The following is a 20592-nucleotide window of genomic DNA, read 5'->3' as shown; positions in this document are numbered from 1 at the left end:
AGCATCACTTGAGTGACTGAAGGATACAAAGTACATTGAAAGCAGGTGCTTCCACATAGGTGTCGTTCCCTGAGAAATTCCTTAGCAATTAATATCTCATCATGCTTAGGGTCATGAATAAAAATGGCTCAAACCCCATATGATGACAATGCCCCCATCCACAGTGCACAAGGGGTCACTGAATGGTTTGATGAGCATGACCACGATATGAACCATATGCCTTGGCCGTCTCAGTCACCAGATCTTAAACCAATTGAACACTTATGGGAGATTCTGGAGAGGCGCCTGAGCATTTTCCAACACCATCCACAAAACACCAAATGATTGAATTTGGTGAATTTGGAAGAAGAATGGAAGAATGGTGTCGCATCCCTCCAATAGAGTTCCATATACTTGTCAAATGTATGCAAAAGTGCATTGAAGCTGTCCTGGCTCGTGGTGTCCCAACGCCACATTAAGACACTTGGGGGCGGTTTCTTGGACAGAGATGAATTTAAATCAGGACCAGGCTAATTCTACTTAAATTAATCCAGATTTAAAAAATTGCTTTCTGAGACTTTGCTTAACTTCAGACTAATTAGTTCTAGACTAGGGAGTCACAGGCTAAGGTAAATAAGGACTACCCAGTTAATTTTTGTGAAGCCTAATTAGATAAAAAATGTGGACCGTGTGCTAACCTAAGGATGCTTCTAAAACCAGGGATGGGACATTAATACATAATCTTACTGACAGTTGTGGCTGCTTTGCGTGATGTATTGTCTCTACCTTTTTGCCCTTTGTGCTGTTGTCTGTGCCTAACAATGTTTGTACCATGTTTGTGCTGCTACCATGTTGCGTTGCTGCTTTGTTGTTGTCATTCTGTGTTGCATGTGTTGCTGCCATGTTGTATTGTTGTCTCAGGTCTCTCTTTTATGTAGTGTTGTGGTGTCTTGTCGTGATGTGTGTTTTGTCCTACATTTTTATTTTATTTTAATCCCAGCCTCCCTCCCCAGGAGGCCTTTTTGTCCTTGGTAGACCATCACTGTAAATACGAATTTGATTATTGACTGGAATTGGAGCAAGTCATCTAAACCAAACAATGGACGGAGGTAAAATAAAACTTTGAAAAAACCCTCAAAGTGAATTGTGTCAAATCACCCAATTATCGAGAATAAACAGAATGATTCATCAACAGAAAATAAGAAAAATAATGCCTGGACCACCATTTGTAATGAATTGAACTCTAATAAAGTGTTTTTTTAAATCACAAAAGGATGCTACAATAACTTCAAACAAAATGCTATATTTATTGTTGCCTCACTTTTACAAATCACTTTGAAATGTTAGTTTTCTTGCGTAATAACACAGTGGGGCCTAAATGTATTTGTGACAGTAACAAACTCCTGAGTGGTGCAGTGGTGTAAGGCACTAGGTGCCATAGGTGTCACTACAAACCCGGGTTCGATTCCAGGCTGTGTCACAGCCAACCGGGAGACCCATTAAGTGTCGCACAATTGGCCCAGTGTTGTCCAGGTTAGGGGAGGGTTTGACAGCCCGGGATGTTCTTGTCCCATCGTGCTATAGTGACTCCTAGTGACAGGCCGGGTGACTTTGTGTTGCCAGCTGTACTGTGTTTCTTCTGAAACATCGGCGCTTCTGGGTTAAGCAAGCAGTGCGGCTTGGAGGGGTTGTGTTTTGGAGGACGCGTGGCTCTCGACCTTTGCCTCTCCCGAGTCCGTACGGGAGTTGCAGCAATGGGACAAGACTAACTACCAATTAGATATCACTAAAAAGTAATACAAAAAAAATTATATTATTTTTTAAATGTAACAAAACAATATCATACATAATTACGAATAATTTCTATATTATCTTGTCTTTCTAAGGTCCTGTGGAAAAACATAAAAATCAACTAAAAGAAGACAAATGCTGTTGCTCATAGGGAGTGTTTCAAGACTGGTGGCTGACCCCCTAGTAAGACCACAGACAGATCAGATTGGGGACCATTCCAATCCTCATTTGGTAGGAAAAATGCATTCAACATGTGCTATCCCCGGACTGCAGGGAATATGTAATGTTGTAAGTCATGTCTTGTACTCCCATAATAAAACATAATGCAAGGAACTCAACTCTAGAAGAAATAATGTTCTCTAATGCAGCAATGTCATCATTTTCTATAGGCTGATGATCACCTTAGATTGTATGGGACAAGACAGGATGAAGGGCAAATCACTACATCTGCAGCTGCCAGGAGGGAAGATTGTGTCACTAACTCGGGCTGGAAGACAAAGACAGAAGCTGAGCATGCATGAAAAACTGACCATGGAATTTCATGAGCGCAAACTAATGTATTTAAAAGAAGAGCATGACATGAAGATGCACATCCTTCATGTTGAGTTGTCTATGAAGGAGGAGGAGAGAAACATGAAGCAGCAGTAGTACCAATCTTCTTCTCAAATAAGCACCAGTTCGGGGTCCCGGTATTTCCATTTGTGAATAAAAAATGTTTGGGATATTACTTGTTTCAATCACCTGAGCTGTCTTTGTTGGGAGAAGTGCTGCATAGCAAAAGCATCTCTGCAGGCGAGTCCATTTCTGTCATTCTCTGCCTCAACCATGGGAACCATCCTCATCTTCAATGCGAGGATCTGGGCAGCCATGCTGTTTGGGGTAATTGTGAAGCACTGCTGTTGGAATTATGACAATGCAGCATCTTCTTGGTAGAAAGCGCAATGTGTTTCAGAGACACTAGAAACAACTCTTTCATACACCAAACGTGCGCTCCACTACACCACAGGTGCCGATATGAGCTTGGTTGTAGCGTTGTTGCTAAGGTCCTATTACATGAAGATGAGCCTTCCCCTAAGAGAGTCAGATGAAAGCCTTGGCTCAAGCAAATAAATTATGTCAACAGCATTTTCTTTGTACATACGGAAATTGTCACACAAATTGATTTCATCAAAATCATTCAGAGGGTTGCTCCTCTCTATAACTGCCTTTCTGCCTGGCCTTGATGGTGCTCTGTGATCATCATTGAAAGTCCAGGCAATCAATTTTCCTCCATTGCCAAGGTCAACCTGGGGACCAACATCCATTCATCTGAAGTTTAACCTGCCTCTGGCCAGGTTTCATTTTAAGGCTTCACTTAGATCTAGATTAAGGCCATTTCAGTTAGTCCAGTTTAAAAGTGCAATTTAGTCTATGATTAGGCTTAATCTGTGTCCGCAAAACCACCCTTTTATGTTGGTCTTTCCTTTATTTTGGCAGTTACCAGTATTTTTTCACATAGTTGATTATGTGTTTATTACCAGGATGATTTGTGTTGTATTGTTTTTCTCTATACTTTATCTCAGAGGAAGGGTTATACGTAGATAGGTGAGAATCCTTTTCAGACAAAGCTGCTGCTTGTTAATGTTCCTCAAATAAGTGGAAATTGTCTATCAAACATTTCCCTTGGGTTAAGTGGGCTGGGAACTCACCCAAGCCGCCTACAGGCCTGTATAAAATGAAGTCAACTTTTGTAAATAAGGCATAATGCAGCAAGAGGTCACAATAAGTGTTAGGATTTATGAATATGTCATATCATTGATAATTAAATGGTAAATGATTACTTTTATAGCGGATAGAGTCTCTATTTCAATTCATTTTAAACTTACTACATTCCCCATGAGTTCAAGTTCAAGACAGCATTCATAGAGTCATGGGCCTGGTCAGTGAGCTTTTATTTGCTTTTCCAGCTGGACTCACTGTGGCTCTGGGGCTTTTTAAATAGGACAGTCTGGGATATGTGCCCTTGTGGTGAACACAGTAAAAGCAGAACAGTAAACATGATGGACTGAAAATTGCAAACGTCCTTTGTGCATCATCCTTTAATACACATTTCACTCACCATCAAGAGCACTGGGCAAACGGGAATTTCAACCAATGGAGGTGAATCCAGAGAATTTGTGGCTTGTTTATGTTCCAGTGGAGTCTGCATTCGGGAGAGAGGATGCCTAGTGTATGGAGGGGGTGTGAGCATGGGGTGGAATTTGAGAAGGAGAGAGTGTCTCCTGTTCCTCAGTTGCACTGTGTTTACACAGTGGACACACCCCTGACCCAGGAACCACCACACACCCCCATGCCTCACTTCCCCCACATACACTGATCCGCCCCTCAGACACAAAGCCACAGGGATGGCCTAGATTCCTGCACGTGCAGACGCAGGCACATAAAGGCACAGGGGAAATATTACATGCCTGTTCTGTTGCACATGCGACCCACATACCTTGCCAGATGTTAATTTACATGTACACATAGCACAATGATGCTCACGCCAGATTCACACACTCCATCATATGCTGTGTGTATGAGCATGTTGAAAGACTAGACTACTAACAATTGCCTACACATTCACACACATGTATACGCCCACACAAGGTATGTAGACAAAGCTTTATGCGGTCACTGTTACACACTGAGCCCCCTCCTCCACACTACACACATCTCGCCATCTGCAGAGTGCTTTGTGAGGAGAGTTCTGGTAGGTTCGATTTGAGAGACACACCCAGGTCGCAGGAAACCATCCGAGTGGGGCCCTTGTGACTCTACAACAACACCACTTTCCAATGAGTGATGAGTGAGCATGTGTCCTACTGTTCACAATATGGCTTTGAGGAACCACTTGGTGCTATAACAAATCTAATAGCCTACTGGTCAAAGATGTGGCTCTGGTTTAAAGGTCTGAAATTCTCTATTATTTGTAAGTGAAACCAACCTACCCAAGCTCAGCTCGCAGCCTCACACATGATCACTGACAGACAAAGAGGCCTGACAGTCATTCCTTCAGACTACCTCCAGAAAGGCATGTGCCCCAAGTTAAGCTCTATATCAACAACAACACTGGGCTGCATACAAAATCAGTTTCCCTAACCTGCATTCGCTTTCAATGCAGAGAGGAATAGAGGCTTTGATGCAGCCTTTGACAATGTATAATTCATAACCAGAAACACTTTACATTTTTGTATCCACATTGTTAATGTCTCTTTCTTGCAATATAATCATAGATCACTGTAGAAAAACAGCAACATTCTCCAATTCTCCTTTCAGTCATTATGAGAAATCCCCAAATACACATACATAATTCCAAACTTCACAACAGCCGAATTGTTTAGCGTTTAGCTGGTTTTCTATGACGTCAGGACACACCCCTACATGGCAGGGGGGCATCGTCTTCAATAAATTCCGAGGAGTTCTATTCGACCAAAAATATGAGACTGTCATGCTCCTGTCCAATAAAAAGAGAGATTATTCTTACATGTTTGTTATGATTGGCTGCTTGCGGTGATATACTTACAGATATGCCTTTCTGCTGAGCTATGGGGCGGGACAACGCAGAAGTGGTGGTCGTAGCTATTTATGGGTAGATTAAAGATTTGCCTCCGTATGGATTAATGTAAGTTGTTTTACTAATAAGCTTACAATTAGGTCCTTATAACATACAAACGTTTTAAATACATTTGATAATGAGCCACTGACTTTTAGTAATATGTGTTTTGATGCGTTTGAGACTGAAAAAAATGGTTCGCTCGCGCAGCGCTGCACGCTTTGCTGGCGCTTCGCAACTGCGCGGCTAGCTCGCGGCATTTTAGCCAGCTAGTTTGTTAATATTTTAACATGCTGACAATGTAGTTAGTTAATGTAATTTTACAGCGTTTAATTTGGAAATGTTGGTGAATAGTATTCTTATATACTTTATGAGCTACTTAATAGGTCTACCTAGCTATCTTGCTACAATATTACTTGTTAGCGAGTTATACTCCTAACGTTAGCTATTTTGTTCTGCATAATAAATGTTTTGATTTATCGTCTTTAGTCATAGCTAGCCCGTTACGGTTACGTAAAGTTTGTGTGATCCATTGCCATTTCTTTCAGTTTAACACCAGAAAAGTTTCCATTGAACGAAGAATACGTTCACCAGCTACCAAACATTTGGAAAATTCTCGACCTGGCTTCAAGTTTAACAGTCCCGGAGACCCTACCCAGCAAAGTAAAGAAACGTGACATGCCACATCAGGTATGAACATAACTAGCATTATGCAAACTTGCTAAAAAGCTAACTAACTTTAGTCACAAACTCAATTAATCCAATACAGCAGGGACTGTGATGCAGCTAGTTGAGGAACGCTCTAATCCTTTCTCTTATCGAGGCTGAATTGAGTTTTGATATCTGGTCGCGGGATTTTCTAGCAACAACATTCAGTGCGGGTACATGCACACAAAAGCGATTATTTAGTATAGTCTGATTATTATAATAGTTAGATTAAAACGTTTACTTTGCAAGAAGAACCTAATAATCATTTTTACATTAACACATCTGAAATCAGGTTACCTGATGGTAATCTGATAAATGCAGAAAATAGTGCTGAGTGATTAGTGCTTTTTGGTCATTAAAAAAAAACATCAAATGCATTATGTGGGTTGAATGCTGTAACAAGACAGAATAAAACGGGTAATAAAAGTCCCATGATGGTAGTGACCGCCCATTACTGCTTATTACTTATTACCTATTAACTATTTATTCACATTACTTTACTTAATTAAAATGTTTCAGTTGTGTATATTATATTTGTTTTATTCACTGGCTATTTCATTCCAAGTCATCTCATCTCTATAGAACTGCTGCCTATGCTATCTGACAAAATCACTATTTTGTAGTTCTTCAAAGTAAATGAGGCATACTTTTGAATATCAACTATCAATCACTGAATACCAACTATCAATCACTTAGATCATGTATTTTCAAGTAGATGCTTCCCAAAGCAACTGTTATTAGTTGTTTGAAAAGTAACTTGCTCGGCACTAGCAGAAAACTGGCAATCAAAATAAACGTTCCACCACAGCGAACATGTTATTTTTGCTAAGCATATTCGATGCGGAGTTCGTACATATAAAGTTTGTATGTGCAAGCTACTTCTAAGATGCATGCATTCAGTTCCGAACACAGTTCTCATGCTTAAGAGGGAGACTTGCTCGGCTGGTGCTAGCACATGCGCAGATCAACTGCACCGCTGGTATGTCGATTTTAAGGTCATTACGTGTCGTAATCATTTTGAAAGATTGCTTAGAAATCCAGGTGTTTTAATCTGCGAATGCTCTCTTGATTTTGACCTTACGCAGATTAAAGCTGCAATATGTAACTTTTGGGGACCTGAGCAAATTCATGTAGAAATGTGACTTATCGATCTCTCATTCTCATTGCAAGCAAGTCTAAGAAAAGGTACATCTGTTCTACCTTCCCATTCTTAAGTTTTGTTTTTGCATCTTTTAGTTTCTGTTTTGTACACCAGTTTCAAAAAGCAGAAAAATACGATATTTTTGGTTATTGAAAAGATGTTTAACAGCGATTTAAATGGTACAATGATTCTTTACATTTGTTTTCTCACAAACTGAAATGGATGGATGGATGGATGGATTTTAGCAACTAGGAAATGGCAGTGATTTTTCTGCCTAGTGTACCTTTAAGATAAGATAAGCAGAGTATGGTGTTTACATGACTATTGCATAATCGGTTTAATATAATTTTTATTGGGTAAACTTATTAATTGTAAACCTACTTATTTGAGTTACTATCAGTCGATCCTTGTGAAAATGTCAATTCTGAAAACGATTCTGTTTTTCCTGTACAACTGCGGTCCTGCTGAAATTCATATTTTTAATAACTTTTTGCTAATACAAACACTGACTTTTAAAAAATCTAACATTTAGGTAATGTACTTTTACCTTTGCTGCTATTTCCCATAGAAACACATTGAATTACTCATTTGTACATGGCAAAACAGATAGTCAAAAAATAAATCATAAGTTTCTGACAGGTCTGTCCTAAATCGAATCAAATAGGCTTTGCAAAAATGTGGTAGAATGTTTATTTTGATTGGCGATTTTCTTTTACGTCCCATCAGGTAGCCTGCTTTTAAATGTGTCCATGTAAACAAGATTATTAGGGAAATAGTTATTCTTGAAAGCATGTAGATGTTTTTTAAAACTATTATATTAAAGGGAAACTCTGCAACTTCATATTTACTATCTCCGCAGCAAACCAATTGTCTACATATGTGAAAAAGGCACGTTTCTATCATCTGTGGTTAAAAAAAGATCAGAAAGTTCCTAAAAAAATGCAGGGTAGGATTTAAATGTAAAAAAAAAATGATTTTCATAGCCTGCCATTTGTTTCTAGCCATACGGATGGTATTTCTTTCTTCCCAAATCACTGTGAATCTGTTTGAACATCACTGCTTTTAAAATGTTTAAACTTTTGATATCAGTTAACTTCTTTACGTTCCATTTTTTTCTTCTTCTGCAACTTAGAAATGTGGCATTTTTTTCTTATGTAGACACTGGTTTGATGAGGATGGAGATAATGAATATGAGGTTGAAAAGTTTCTGAGTTGCCCTTTTTAATGAGTATCCACAAACCCTAATTACTCACTAAAGTAGCTGTATGGGTCCCAAAAAAAGATAAGGGAACTAAAATGTTACATTTTTTATTTCAACCCTTAGTTTAGTGTCTGAAATATCTCCATATACTTCCATTCATTTTTTAAAAACTGGTTCCAGGGACTTTCATACGAGGCTTGTGGGCATCCTAGATCAAAGTGGAGAACACCTTTGTGAGAGTCTCTGGTTTCAATAGTGGTCATAATAGGCCAAACCGTTTGGATGCTACAGATGTTTTCATGAGAAGACCAATTTTCGGGAAGTGTATGGTCTGACAAACACCACTGTAGCTCTGCCACCTTTCACCGCAGATGCGGAAGGGAGATATTGGCGGATGTGGTGGATTGAGACACAGCTCATTCAAAAAAACACATCTCTATCTAGGTTTACAAACTGAAGCTTTCCACTAAATTACCTGGAATTTCTCCAGAAATTTTCCATGGGAATTTAAGCCCTGGAATTTTGCTTAAATTCGTCAAAAAAGTTAGCTTGTAACTGAACTTTTTTTGTGGGATCTGATACACATAAGGAAATCTAGGTATTGTGGCTTATTTTGGTTAAACTATCCCCAATTCAATGAAATTGCAACCCTCTGCATGCACACTGCTTGCACACTAATGAGATTCTATTGAGCCCACGCTACTACACTGTCTGAGCCAAGGACTACATGCTTTCTGGTAAGTTTTGATTACAATACTGGGTGGGGTGAATATATTTTATGACACATGATTTGTTGTTAACTAGTAAATAGTAGCCTACAGCAAAGTGTGTTTAAATAATTTACAACTTGTTAACAATTTCTGCTAGTCAGTTTTTGCTACCATGTGGGTTTTTAGCTTGGTTAAGCCTGCTAAAACTGAGTGTTAATTCACCTGTTTCCATACATGTTTCATTTAAAAACATTTATCTTATAATGGAGTTTAATCTAACTGCTTAACTATTTATCTGTACATGAAATTATATATATTTTCTTACTAAGTTTTTATTTTATTTCATCTAATCTTTACAGGAAAAAGCCACAGGCACTATCTGATGTGTGGAGACATTTCACTGCAGCTAATATAGAAGGAGAAAAGCTGTGTACATTTGCTAATACTGTGCCAAATCATATGTGAAGAATGCAACAAAGATGCAGAATCATCTGGCCAAGTGCATAAAGTTCCCTCAGCACACGCAACAAACAAGCTCTGACAAAAGTCCCTCTACTTCTATTCAAGGTGAAAATTATGAATCTGACACCTTATTGATAGCAACAGCTCAGGGTCCTCCTGGAATCAGAAGTTTTTTTTTGACTCAATGGAGGAATGTAGTCAGAGAGATGCTGATGAATGTCTTGCTTGAGCCGTGTATGCAACTGGTTCACTTCTGATGCTCACAGGCAATGTGTGTTGGAAGAGATTTCTGAATGTTTTTTTCGCCCAGCTTACACCCCTCCAACCAGACATGCTTTATCTACCAAGAGTTCAAGTGAAGGTCAAGCAAATCGTAGAGAAAGCAGACTGTATTGCAATCATCTCTGATGGGTGGTCGAATATTCATGGGGAAGGAATAAGTAACTACATCATCTCCACCCCTTAACCAGTATTTTACAAGAGCACAGACAAGGGACAACAGACACACCAGTCTCTACATTGCAGATGAGCTGAAGGCAGTCATCAATGACCTTGGACCACATAAGGTATTTGTACTGGTGACAGACAATGCCGTGAAAATGAAGACTGCTTGGTCTAAAGTGGAATAGTCCTACCCTCACATCACACCCATTGGCTGTGCTGCTCATGCATTGAATCTGATCCTCAAGGACATCATGGCACTGAAAACAATGGATACACTCTATAAGAGAGCCACGGAAATGGTTAAGTATGTGAAGGGTCATGAAGTTATAGCAGCAATCTACCTCCCCAAGAAAAGTGAGAAAAATAAGAGCACAACATTGAAGCTGCCCAGCAACACCCGTTGGGTTGTGTTGTCATCATGTTTGACAGTCTCCTTGAGGGGAAGGAGTCTCTCCAAGAAATGGCCATATTACAGTCTGACCATATGGACAGCCCCATCAAGAGGATCCTCCTGGATGATGTATTTTGGGAGAGAGTGTTAAGCAGCCTGAAACTCCTGAAACCTATAGCAGTAGCCATTGCACAGATTGAGGGAGACAATGCCATCCTGTCTGATGTTCAGACTCTGCTTGCAGATATAAGAGAAGGAATCTGTACTGCCCTGCCCAGTTCACTGTTGCTCCAAGCAGAGGAAACTGTAGTTCTGAAATACATCAAAAAGCATCTGGTGAAGTACACTTCTAAGCAAGGGCTTTGGGATTGAGATGCAATATGGGATTCGTGCCAACATATCTCATCAGCCACCTGGTGGCAGGGACTTTGTTGATCTGAGGGTCTTTCCTCTTTTGCCTCCATCATCCTCCAAATCCCACCAATGTCAGCCGCCTCAGAGCGCAACTGGTCCTTGTTTGGGAACACACACCAAAGCAAGCAACAGTCTGACCAATACTAGGGTTGAGAAATTGGTGGCCATCCGGGCAATTTTGAGGCTTTTTGAGCCTGACAACGAGCCATCCTCAACTAGTTTGAAAGATGAGGCCTCAGAGTCTGAAGTTCAAGAGGTGGACATTGAGGAGGTTCAGGAATAAGACATGGAAGTCTGAGAGGAACACAACCAAAGCTTTAGTTTCTGGACTATCATTTTACAGATGTATGTTGAAAATGTTTTTGGGAGATGCGATGGATCATTGGGGATCATTATTCCCTTATCAGTATTCCCATGTGAAGCGTCAATTCATTTAATTAAAGTTCATTTTGTAACTAAATTGTTTTTTCTTCTTCTATTCGAATGGTTTAATAATTTGCAGTTATGTCTACTTATGGTAAGGTAAAAGGTTTCTGTCTCCATATGATATTAAAACCTCTACATTTAAATGGTATCTTAATATTAATTGCATATAATCCCATGGAAAGTTTCCACTTCTGAATATTCCCTAAAATGTGCAACCTATCTTAAACATATGGATTTTTTTAAAATGTATGTTAATTGTGTTAAAAGTAAGAAAAACAATGATTTTCAAAACCTGCAATGAGAGAGGGTATTTCCCCCCCCCCATATCACTGCAAATCTGTGTTTGAAAATGACTGACTTTTTAATGCACTTTTTGTTTTCTTCCTACAATTTACAAATGTGCCATTTTCACACACACACTGGTTTGATTCTGGAGATAATGAATATTAGATTGAAAGGTTGCTGAGTCGCCTTTTTAATCTGACTATCCACAATACTCATTATTGTGTGCATGTAACCCTACTCACTAAAGTAGCTATGTGGGTACTGTTACATCCTCCTGTATGTGAATCTATAGAGACATTCTCTGTTGCAGACACATTTCTAGTGACTTGGCAGTGTTCATAACTTTACCAGACTATTAGCTTTTTTTTACCTGAGTGGTTAATTTAATTTATTTATAATTTATTTCCCCCCCAAATTCTGTTCTCTCTGTTTTGTTGCTTCAGGTTTTCACTGTCAATCACTTGTTTAACACTTGCTTAAACCACAGACTACTTTTGAGGCCTGGGGAAAAATAAATGTTTTTGTTTGAGTAGTTACTCTTTTAATGGAAGTGTATACCAGCAAGAGACTGTTTCATTAGCAGTGTTTCTGTAACCCTCATGTGATTGCAGAGTTTGCTAAACAAATGGCCACTGGATTCATAGGCTAGTTTGTAGTTCACATTTAATTGAGAAGGTTTTGGGAAAGCCTTTCCGTCTGATTCAAAAGATGGTTATCGTTAGCATTGTCGCTAATGGCTACACATGTAGACATGCGTACGCACGACACAGATGAGCATTCCTGTGCTTTTGCATTTTGTCTTATGATGCATTTTATTCATGTCTTATGTTTAACTTGGGAAAATGTAATGCATTTTCTAATAAGTTAATACATTTAGTTGATTTCAATAAAAGTTCAATATATTTAAAAAAGATTGTTAATTTTTATGTCTGGATTCTTTTCAGCGGTCTCTGCAGCGCAGACTGTTCCTAAATGTTGTAGTCTGGCCTTATTTGTGGTCTGATGTATGGATAAATTTGATGTTTTTAGCACCATTATCACATAGGCTAAATCTCGTACCTCTGTGAAAAGAGACTTTGTCTACGGTACTTTTTGTGGCTGATGGCCATATTACGTTGGGAGTCACTGTATTGTTTCAGAAGCCATTACCATGCAGAGATCTTGGCTGGCATGGTTGGGCTGTTTGATGTGGTCAGATTGTGAGGCACTCCATGCTTTTCTGAGGCAGTGCTGATAAAACCCTTTACCCCTCACCTCCCCAGAGCAGAACAGAGGTTCACTTCGATAGGGAAAGAGCCAGAAGATTTAGCACTGCCAATGATCTTTGTTTACCCTCAAACTGTAGGCAAGAGTTGTTATCAAAGAGATTTTATGTGATGGTGGAGTTTGAAAATAATCATATCATTCTGCCAAGTAAGCATAGGCTACTTTGTAGTTAACATTTAATTGAGAAGGTTTTTGGGAAAGAGTTTCCATCTACCAGAAGACTTTCATTAGCATCATTGCTAATGGTTACACAAAGTGGTACACTCGCGCACCACACATACCCAAATGGGGAATTGTCAATGTCTCTTCAGAAAGTTGCAGGAGATACAAATCACTGCATGCATTCTGTTCATGTCTTATGATAAACTTGGGCAAATTAATACATTTTCATTACATTTAGTTGATTCCCTAAGTGCCAATATGTTTTTGAATATTGTTGAATTCGATTTTAATGTCTTGTATTCCTTCCGCGTTCTCCGCATTGTGTATTTTATATGGCCCTACATAATAGGCCCCCATTCAGGCAAGTGTTCCCAGCTCATCTGAGTTCTGCCCTAGTAGCTGGTTAGTTCAAAGTGCAGTACAAACTGTCAAGCAGAAATGTTTCCAACACCATAAACAAACACGTCCAAGTATCTTGGCTATTGCTGGTCTACAGCAATTCCCTGGCTTGTGGTGTGAGTGCACGTGTTGCTGTACAGACGGTGAGCTTTCTCTTGACGGCTCCCATATGGGCAAGGCTTGTGAAATTTTGTGTACATGCTTTGAAAACAGAACTGAAGGTGTATCATTTGTGTTCCCCCAACCACACATTGCAAACAAATAACTTGCTGTGCAGGAAGGCCCCTTGCGCATTGCGTAGGACCACCCAGCTATGAGTGACACGAGGGAGATCATTCAACAAGATAAAAATGGTCAGTTTTTTTAATGAGTGGAGACCCATGCCATTATTAATTAATACCCTTTGCCTTACTGTCTTTCACTATTTTCCTTGAAGATGCAGGTTACGCCTAAGTATTTAACTGTTAAATCACTACACTCCAGTAGCCTTGCAGCCTGAGTAGTGGATTACTTTGAAAAGGGGGCTAATGGTTTCCACATGAGTGTAATTGCAATGGAACAAAATAAGTGTAGGTATAATTCAGGCCTTTAGAAAAATCGCTGATGTTATAGTTTTGTGATTAGGCCTTGGCCTTAGGGGCTTTGAGATCCCCAGGGGTGGCCAATGTTTGTAACAGGCAAGCCAGGTGGCTTTCTATGACTGATCTGTACACCTTGACACTGTTAGTCTCCAAGCACGTTGACAGAAGCCACATGGCTGGTTAATCCTGTGCTAGCATTCAATACCGACAGAGAAAACGACAAGTTGAAGTACTCCATTGAACTATTTAAGTTTTAACAAAACCGCTCTTGGAGAGGACATTGACTTTTTCAAAAGGTTTTCATAGTGTTCATTTTTTTCTAAATAGGTGACTCGATCAATGGTAAAGGCCTTGCACAGTGCATACAACATGGAATTAAAGTTACCAGAGAACAAGGATTACTTCAGACTTGTTTTACTTTTGGCTACTCGATTACACTAGTTTAACTACCATTACCTTAATGTTTTTACTGCTACAATAACATTTGCTCGTAGTGCTCATTAAGCCTTAATGGGCAGTGTTGATGTGCTGCTGTGTAAAGTGTATCCCTGGGGCTTGCAGTGCAGGAATTCACATGCTTTTGTCCTGTGCAGGGTATGATCCCTGGACTTGGAGAGAGCATAGCAGTAGGGAGGGGCTGTGTTTTGTAAAGGACTCTGGTCTGAGCTCTCCCTCTCTGACCGGTTGTCCTCACAAAGAGGCCCAGCGCAAGGGGGGTATCCACTCCTCCCTCCCGCTCTCTCGCTCCCCTCCTTCCTCTCTCCGCAGCTCATGGGTCGAGTGGATCAGGGAGGGATGGGGTGTAAACTGAGTCCACTGGATAGGATTGGTTGAGAGACAACAAGCCCCCCACTGCAGCCTCCTCCCCTTCCTGTTTGTGTCCTAGTCATGCGCACCCCAGACCCCCCACCCCTCATCCTCACCACCGCCACTACTGCACAGAAGAGCTGCTGACTCCTGTGGATCTTCTGTGAATACAGAACACAGGGGTAAGCCCATGGAACAGGACTGAGCATGTTTGGCTTGAAGTGTTCTTCTCCACACTCTCTCCCTTTTCCTTCCACTCCTGTCTCCTCTTCTCTCCTCCTGTTTTTGAATGGTTCTGATTTTCATTTTGGTGTCTGTCTCAGAGGTGTGTAATATGAGGTAGCTTGTTGAAATGTTTTTCTCGCTCTGGGTTTCTGTCTTTGTTCTACTGTTGTTCTTGTCCTTGGTAGCATCTGTTTGGTTCTGTGCTGTTTTTTGGGGCCATTCTGAGGTCTTCTCGGGTCAGATTTGTTTTGTGTCTGTGCTTGTAGTCTGCCAGCTATAGTATTCTTTAAACCAACACCCACGTTCCTTTCTCTTAGGAACTCTGTCAGATCAGATGACAGATATTACCCAGTGACGCAGCATGCATTAGAGTGACTTAATGGGGTAGTTGGATATTATTTTTTGTTTGGTTTCCTCTGGCATGATGTATTTGTCTGATTGCTGTATGTGGGGTTCCCTGTATGGATGTGAAAGCTGACACCACTATGCTTCAGTGACCTTTCTGCCTACACCACAGGCTACAGTTACGCTCATGCTGCGTTCCTGTGTTCACCTTTCATCCCAGGGATGTTATTGACTTAACAAAATGCTGTTGACTATTGAAATGGAGTACCTCTGGAATGCATATGGGAAACCTAAAGAGAACGGATACAATGTGATTGCAAATATTGTGCGAACTAAGGACATCTGACATTTATGCTTATTCTTTGATGCTGTTCGTTAACACAGGAAACCATGAAACCTTAGATGGTGGCTATTGTCTCTATTGCATAATGTGTCTGTAATCTCAACAATCATTTTTAATGCTCAATTGCACTGTTGTAGTGCGGGGTGTTAACATTTAGATGAAATTTGGATCCTTAACGTTATGAAAATCCTAGACTGAAATGTCCCCTCCACAAAATTAAAATCACAGTGCAGTTATCACAAACATTATTGTCCGTGTTATAGCCCAACTAGACAATAGGCTATAAAGGCCTGGGAAAAGTTGTGTTATTTAAATAAAACCAGAGCGGAAAAGGCTAACTTTGGTGAATTTTGCGAAGCATGCAAGACAGATTACCAAGACACATGCACACCCAGCCTGCCTCTCTCTCCGTCGCGCTGGCTCGTCTGGTGCGTATTCATTATGCTGATTATGTTACAAAACATTTCTTAAATGGGTGCAAATGGGACCTTCCTGAATTTGGCCAATAGAAACTCATTTTAGATGAATGATTACACCCCTGCTCTTTCTCTTTGCTAATGATGCAAGTGTATGTTGTGTGTAGAATATCCTTGCCTATTCATTTTTCTTTTCACCTTTATTTAATAACAAGGTAGGCTAGTTGAGAACAAGTTCTCATTTGCAACTGCGAACTGGCCAAGATAAAGCAAAGCAGTGTGACACAGACAACAACACAGAGTTACACATGGAGTAAACAATAATCAAGCTAATAACACAAACAAGTCAATGACAGTAGAAAAAAGAAAGTATATATACAGTGTGTGCAAAGGCATGAGTAGTTAGGCAATAAATAGGCCATAGGAGCGAATAGTTACAATTTAGCAGATTAACACTGTAGTGATAAGTGAGCAGATGATGATGATGTGCAAGTAGAGATGCTGGTGTGCAAAAGAGCAGAACATTAAATCAAATAAAAAACAATATGGGGATGAGGTAGGTAGATTGGGTGGGCTATTTACAGATGGACTATGCACAGCTGCAGCGATCGGTTTGCTGCTCAGATAGTTGGTGAGGGAAATAAGTCTCCAACTTCCGTGATTTTTGCAATTTGTTCCAGTCACTGGCAGCAGAGAACTGGAAGGAAAGGCGGCCAAATGAGGTGTTGGCTTTGGGGATGATCAGTGAGCTATACCTGCTGGAACTTGTGCTACGGGTGCGTGTTATCGTGAACTGAGATAAGGCGGAGCTTTACCTAGCATAGACTTACAGATGACCTGGAGCCAGTGGGTCTGGCGATGAATATGTAGCGAGGGCCAGCCGACTAGAGCATATAGGTCGTAGTGGTGGGAGGTATAAGGTGATTTGGTAACAAAACAGATGGAGCTGTGATAGATTGCATCCAGTTTGCCGAGTAGAGTGTTGGAAGCTATTTTGTAGATGACATCGCCGAAGTCGAGGATCGGTAGGATAGTCCGTTTTACTAGGGTAAGTTTGGCGGCGTGAGTGAAGGAGGCTTTGTTGTGAAATAGAAAGCCAATTCTAGATTTGATTTTGGATTGGAGATGTTTAATATGAGTCTGGAAGGAGAGTTTACAGTCTAGCCAGACACCTAGGTATTTGTAGTTGTCCACATATTCTAGGTCAGAACCCTCCAGGGTGGTGATGCTAGTCGGGCGGGCGGGTGCGGGCAGCGAACGGTTGAAAAGCATGCATTTGGTTTTACTAGCGTTTTAAGAGCAGTTGGAGGCCACGGAAGGAGTGTTGTATGGCATTGAAGCTCGTTTGAAGGTTAGTTAGCACATTAATGCTAGGTCCTACTCTACTGCAGTTGCGATACATTGCAAGCTAAGAAATTGTGAGATTAAGCATTACATTGCAAGATACAGCTTTTGATTGCCAATCGAAGGCCTAGTACACAGCTCTGACTGTCTAGCTGGGGGCCTATACTGTGCCTCTCTTTCTCTCTCTTATGAAAGATACAAGTGTTTGATTAGCTGCCGTACTTCAGAGAACAGTCTACTCCGTTCCAAAAATACTGAATCTTAGGTGTCGATTCCTAGCGGAAACTAATCTTTACGCTCAGAAATATGAGTCGACGTGCAAAGTTGAGGAATCAATTATTTTAGTCGACTCACCACCACTACGTCGTTATCCTTTGGAAAAATAGCAGAGGAAAGGCAAGCAACAGCAACAAAGTTTAATGAGAAGGAAATGTAAACTTTGCGACGTGGAATTGATGTAGGCCTACAATAATGTTAGTTGAGTTGCAATGCTTAACCATCTGAAACGGACACATGAGACCCAAGCACAGAAAGTCCGTGGCACCTTAATTGGGGAGAATGGGCTTATGGTAATGGCTGGAGCAGAATAAGTGAAATGGTGTCAAACACATGTTTGATGCAGGGGCGTAGCCAGAATTCTTTGGGGGGATAGGTCTAGAAAAATTTGAATAGGCATTTTTTTCCTACTTGTTTATTACATTTATTTTGCGATGTACACCGTATATTATTTCGTAATCCAATCATTTTATACTAGTGCATAGTACTTGGAGCAAACTTGTTACATATACAAATAATTACTTATCCCAGCATATTAAAATAAGACAGTTGCCAACAACATAAAACTGATCTTCAGGCACACTTTAATCTCGATGGGCAAATATGCCTATATTTGATGCTACCATGTATACCACGACGGGCAGTAGTACTATAAAAGGTACCTTTAGTAGACGTATCATAAGGCGTGACCTACATCACAAGGTGCAGACTGTGAGGCTTTGCGTTGACTATAGTGATGATTTCATCATAATCCAATGTATCCATCAGTTCACACTCAAAAGACAGCAAACTGAAGTGGATCAGCCGGGCGCTTGTCATTGATGTGCGAAGACTATTTAAAAAAAAATCCTAGTTGTTGAGAAAAGTCTCTCCGCACTGCATGATGTCATTGGAAGTGTGACAGTGATCCTTAACAGAGAGTTTATATTAGGGAAAATATCATCAGGGCAGCTATCATGTACACTCATTATGGAGGAAAAGTCACTCTTTTCCCATGTTCATTTTGTGACTCAACTGCTGAATAAAAACAGTGAATTCAGCATCCTCAATTGATATTGTATAATGATCGCATGTGGTCTTCAGCTGCTCTTTAAGGCCGCAGGTTTGGGATTCTTTGGAAAAGGAGACGCTTGCATGATCCCATATGTGTGTGTCTTCTTGAAATCTTGAGTTTAACTCAGTAATCTGTCTGTCTGAATATTGTTCCAAAGTTGCCTCAGGTCACTGTCACTCTTGATGCTGGATCTTTTCCCTAATGAAGTTGTGAAGTTGTGACTACAGACAGTTTTCGCTGCCGTGATGCGCTCACATCCCAATTACTAATATCATGCTTAATCATCATCTCTTCAGTTAGCTTGAACTTTATCAAAGTCTCCCCCGAGTTATCTCTGAATGTAGAAAAGCTGCTTTTAAGGATTTCAATTAAACCAATACAGTCCGTCACAGATAATGTATAGCTTTGTAATCCCTTCGTAGCAAAATCACTAGTGTCAAACAATTTGCTAAACGTGACTAACAGGAATAAAAACGTATTGTTCTGGTTTTGTTGTAAGAGGGCATCGGCTTCTAGTTTGGTTTGTCCACAAGCCTCTGAAAAATCTGCAAGAACCACTAAAAGCACTTTACTCACAGACCCTGATTTTGAACTCCAAAGTACATCTGTGGATCTTTCTAGTTCGATACAAGTTCTATCGGGATGCAACTCTTTCTGTGCTTCTATGAATAGAGCATGTCAGTGGGATCCACTCAAATGTGTGTAGCTGGTTTACTGTGTCAAAAAAAGTACTGACATGTCCCGACACTTTTGCAGCGGTGCACAGAACCAAATTCAAACGGTGGGAGTTGCAATGCACATATTCCTTTTGCTTTAGTAGGACATGTTCCCCTATATGACTGAAGCGCCATCAAAACCCACACACATAGTGGGATCCAACTCCAGGGGTTGAAACACTTCAAGTATTTTCAGAGAAATTCCTTGTGCAGACAAATCAGCTGTTTCCATAAACCCAACAGCTCTTTCTTTAATCATTCCAGCATGAATGTATCGGATGCACACAGCAATAAGTTCTCGTTTAGATTGTTCTTTATATTCATCTGCTATTATGGCAAAATACGCAGAAGGTGCAGAATGAACTTCATATTTTATCCTGCACAGTAACAATGATGCTGCACACTCCAGCAACTCGTTCTGAATTTTGGGGCTCATAAGTGTGGCATTGCGAGGTAGCTCATTAAGCCTATTTTGTACTACATACTTTGAGATGAAATTGAAGATTTCTAAAAAGTAACCTTTTGTTGATTGCCTCTTCGGTTTCTCTATGCCCTCTGAGTGGAATATCCTGCTCTGCACACATTAGAACAATATCTATGACCACTTTAACATGTGCACAGTTTCTTTCTATGAAATCCATGTTTGCATCACCATGTATTTGGTTTAACTCTAGGCCTATGGGTCGCCTTGTAGGATTCAAAATTTGCAAAGGCACTAGCATGTAATTTTCTATTCTCATGTTTGCAGCAAGCATTTCTTGTGAGTTTCCAGTTTTTAAATCCATCTCGTACAAATCTGAATTTGACATTTGCCCCAGGAAAGTGACTGCAAAACTTACAATAAATTGCATCTTTTGCTTTACTATACTCAATCCACACAAACTGGTCCACCTTGAAGAGAAGCAGCGTGATTTATCATACTTGAAGGGAACTATGCTAGCTTTGGTTGACAGGCTGGTCCATCAACGGCTGTCGGTGGACCTACTGCAGGTTCACCCCCGCCTGCAGCATCAAGAACGAGAGGAGACTGTGGGGTAGGCAAGCATGCCTGGCTCAACGTGGCATTTGTGGTTGTGATGGCTTTTGCCATTGTTTCTTTCCTGGTGCCACCTGTTAATGTCTCATTCTGGAA

The 20592-nt window shown here is 40.3% G+C and overlaps 1 protein-coding gene across 3 annotated transcripts in view; it reads left to right on the top strand.

Annotated features, from left to right (window-relative positions):
• The first annotated feature begins 5320 nt into the window (after window positions 1-5320).
• LOC139416602 (vitamin D3 receptor A) overlaps window positions 5321-20592 on the top strand; it is an 88547-nt gene continuing 73275 nt past the window's right edge. The window contains exons 1-2 of one of the 3 annotated variants that reach the window (XM_071165467.1): window positions 5321-5413; window positions 5893-6034. The gene's annotated coding sequence lies outside the window, so the exon portion shown is untranslated. Of the gene's footprint in view, window positions 5414-5892; window positions 6035-14855; window positions 14924-14964; window positions 15067-20592 lie in introns of those variants that run through there. The other 2 variants (XM_071165468.1, XM_071165465.1) reach the window with 2 other exon arrangements.

The sequence above is a fragment of the Oncorhynchus clarkii genome, chromosome 9 (genome assembly GCF_045791955.1).
Source record: "Oncorhynchus clarkii lewisi isolate Uvic-CL-2024 chromosome 9, UVic_Ocla_1.0, whole genome shotgun sequence".
Classification (NCBI taxonomy): domain Eukaryota; kingdom Metazoa; phylum Chordata; class Actinopteri; order Salmoniformes; family Salmonidae; genus Oncorhynchus; species Oncorhynchus clarkii.
This window is presented reverse-complemented; position numbering and strand designations above follow the sequence as displayed.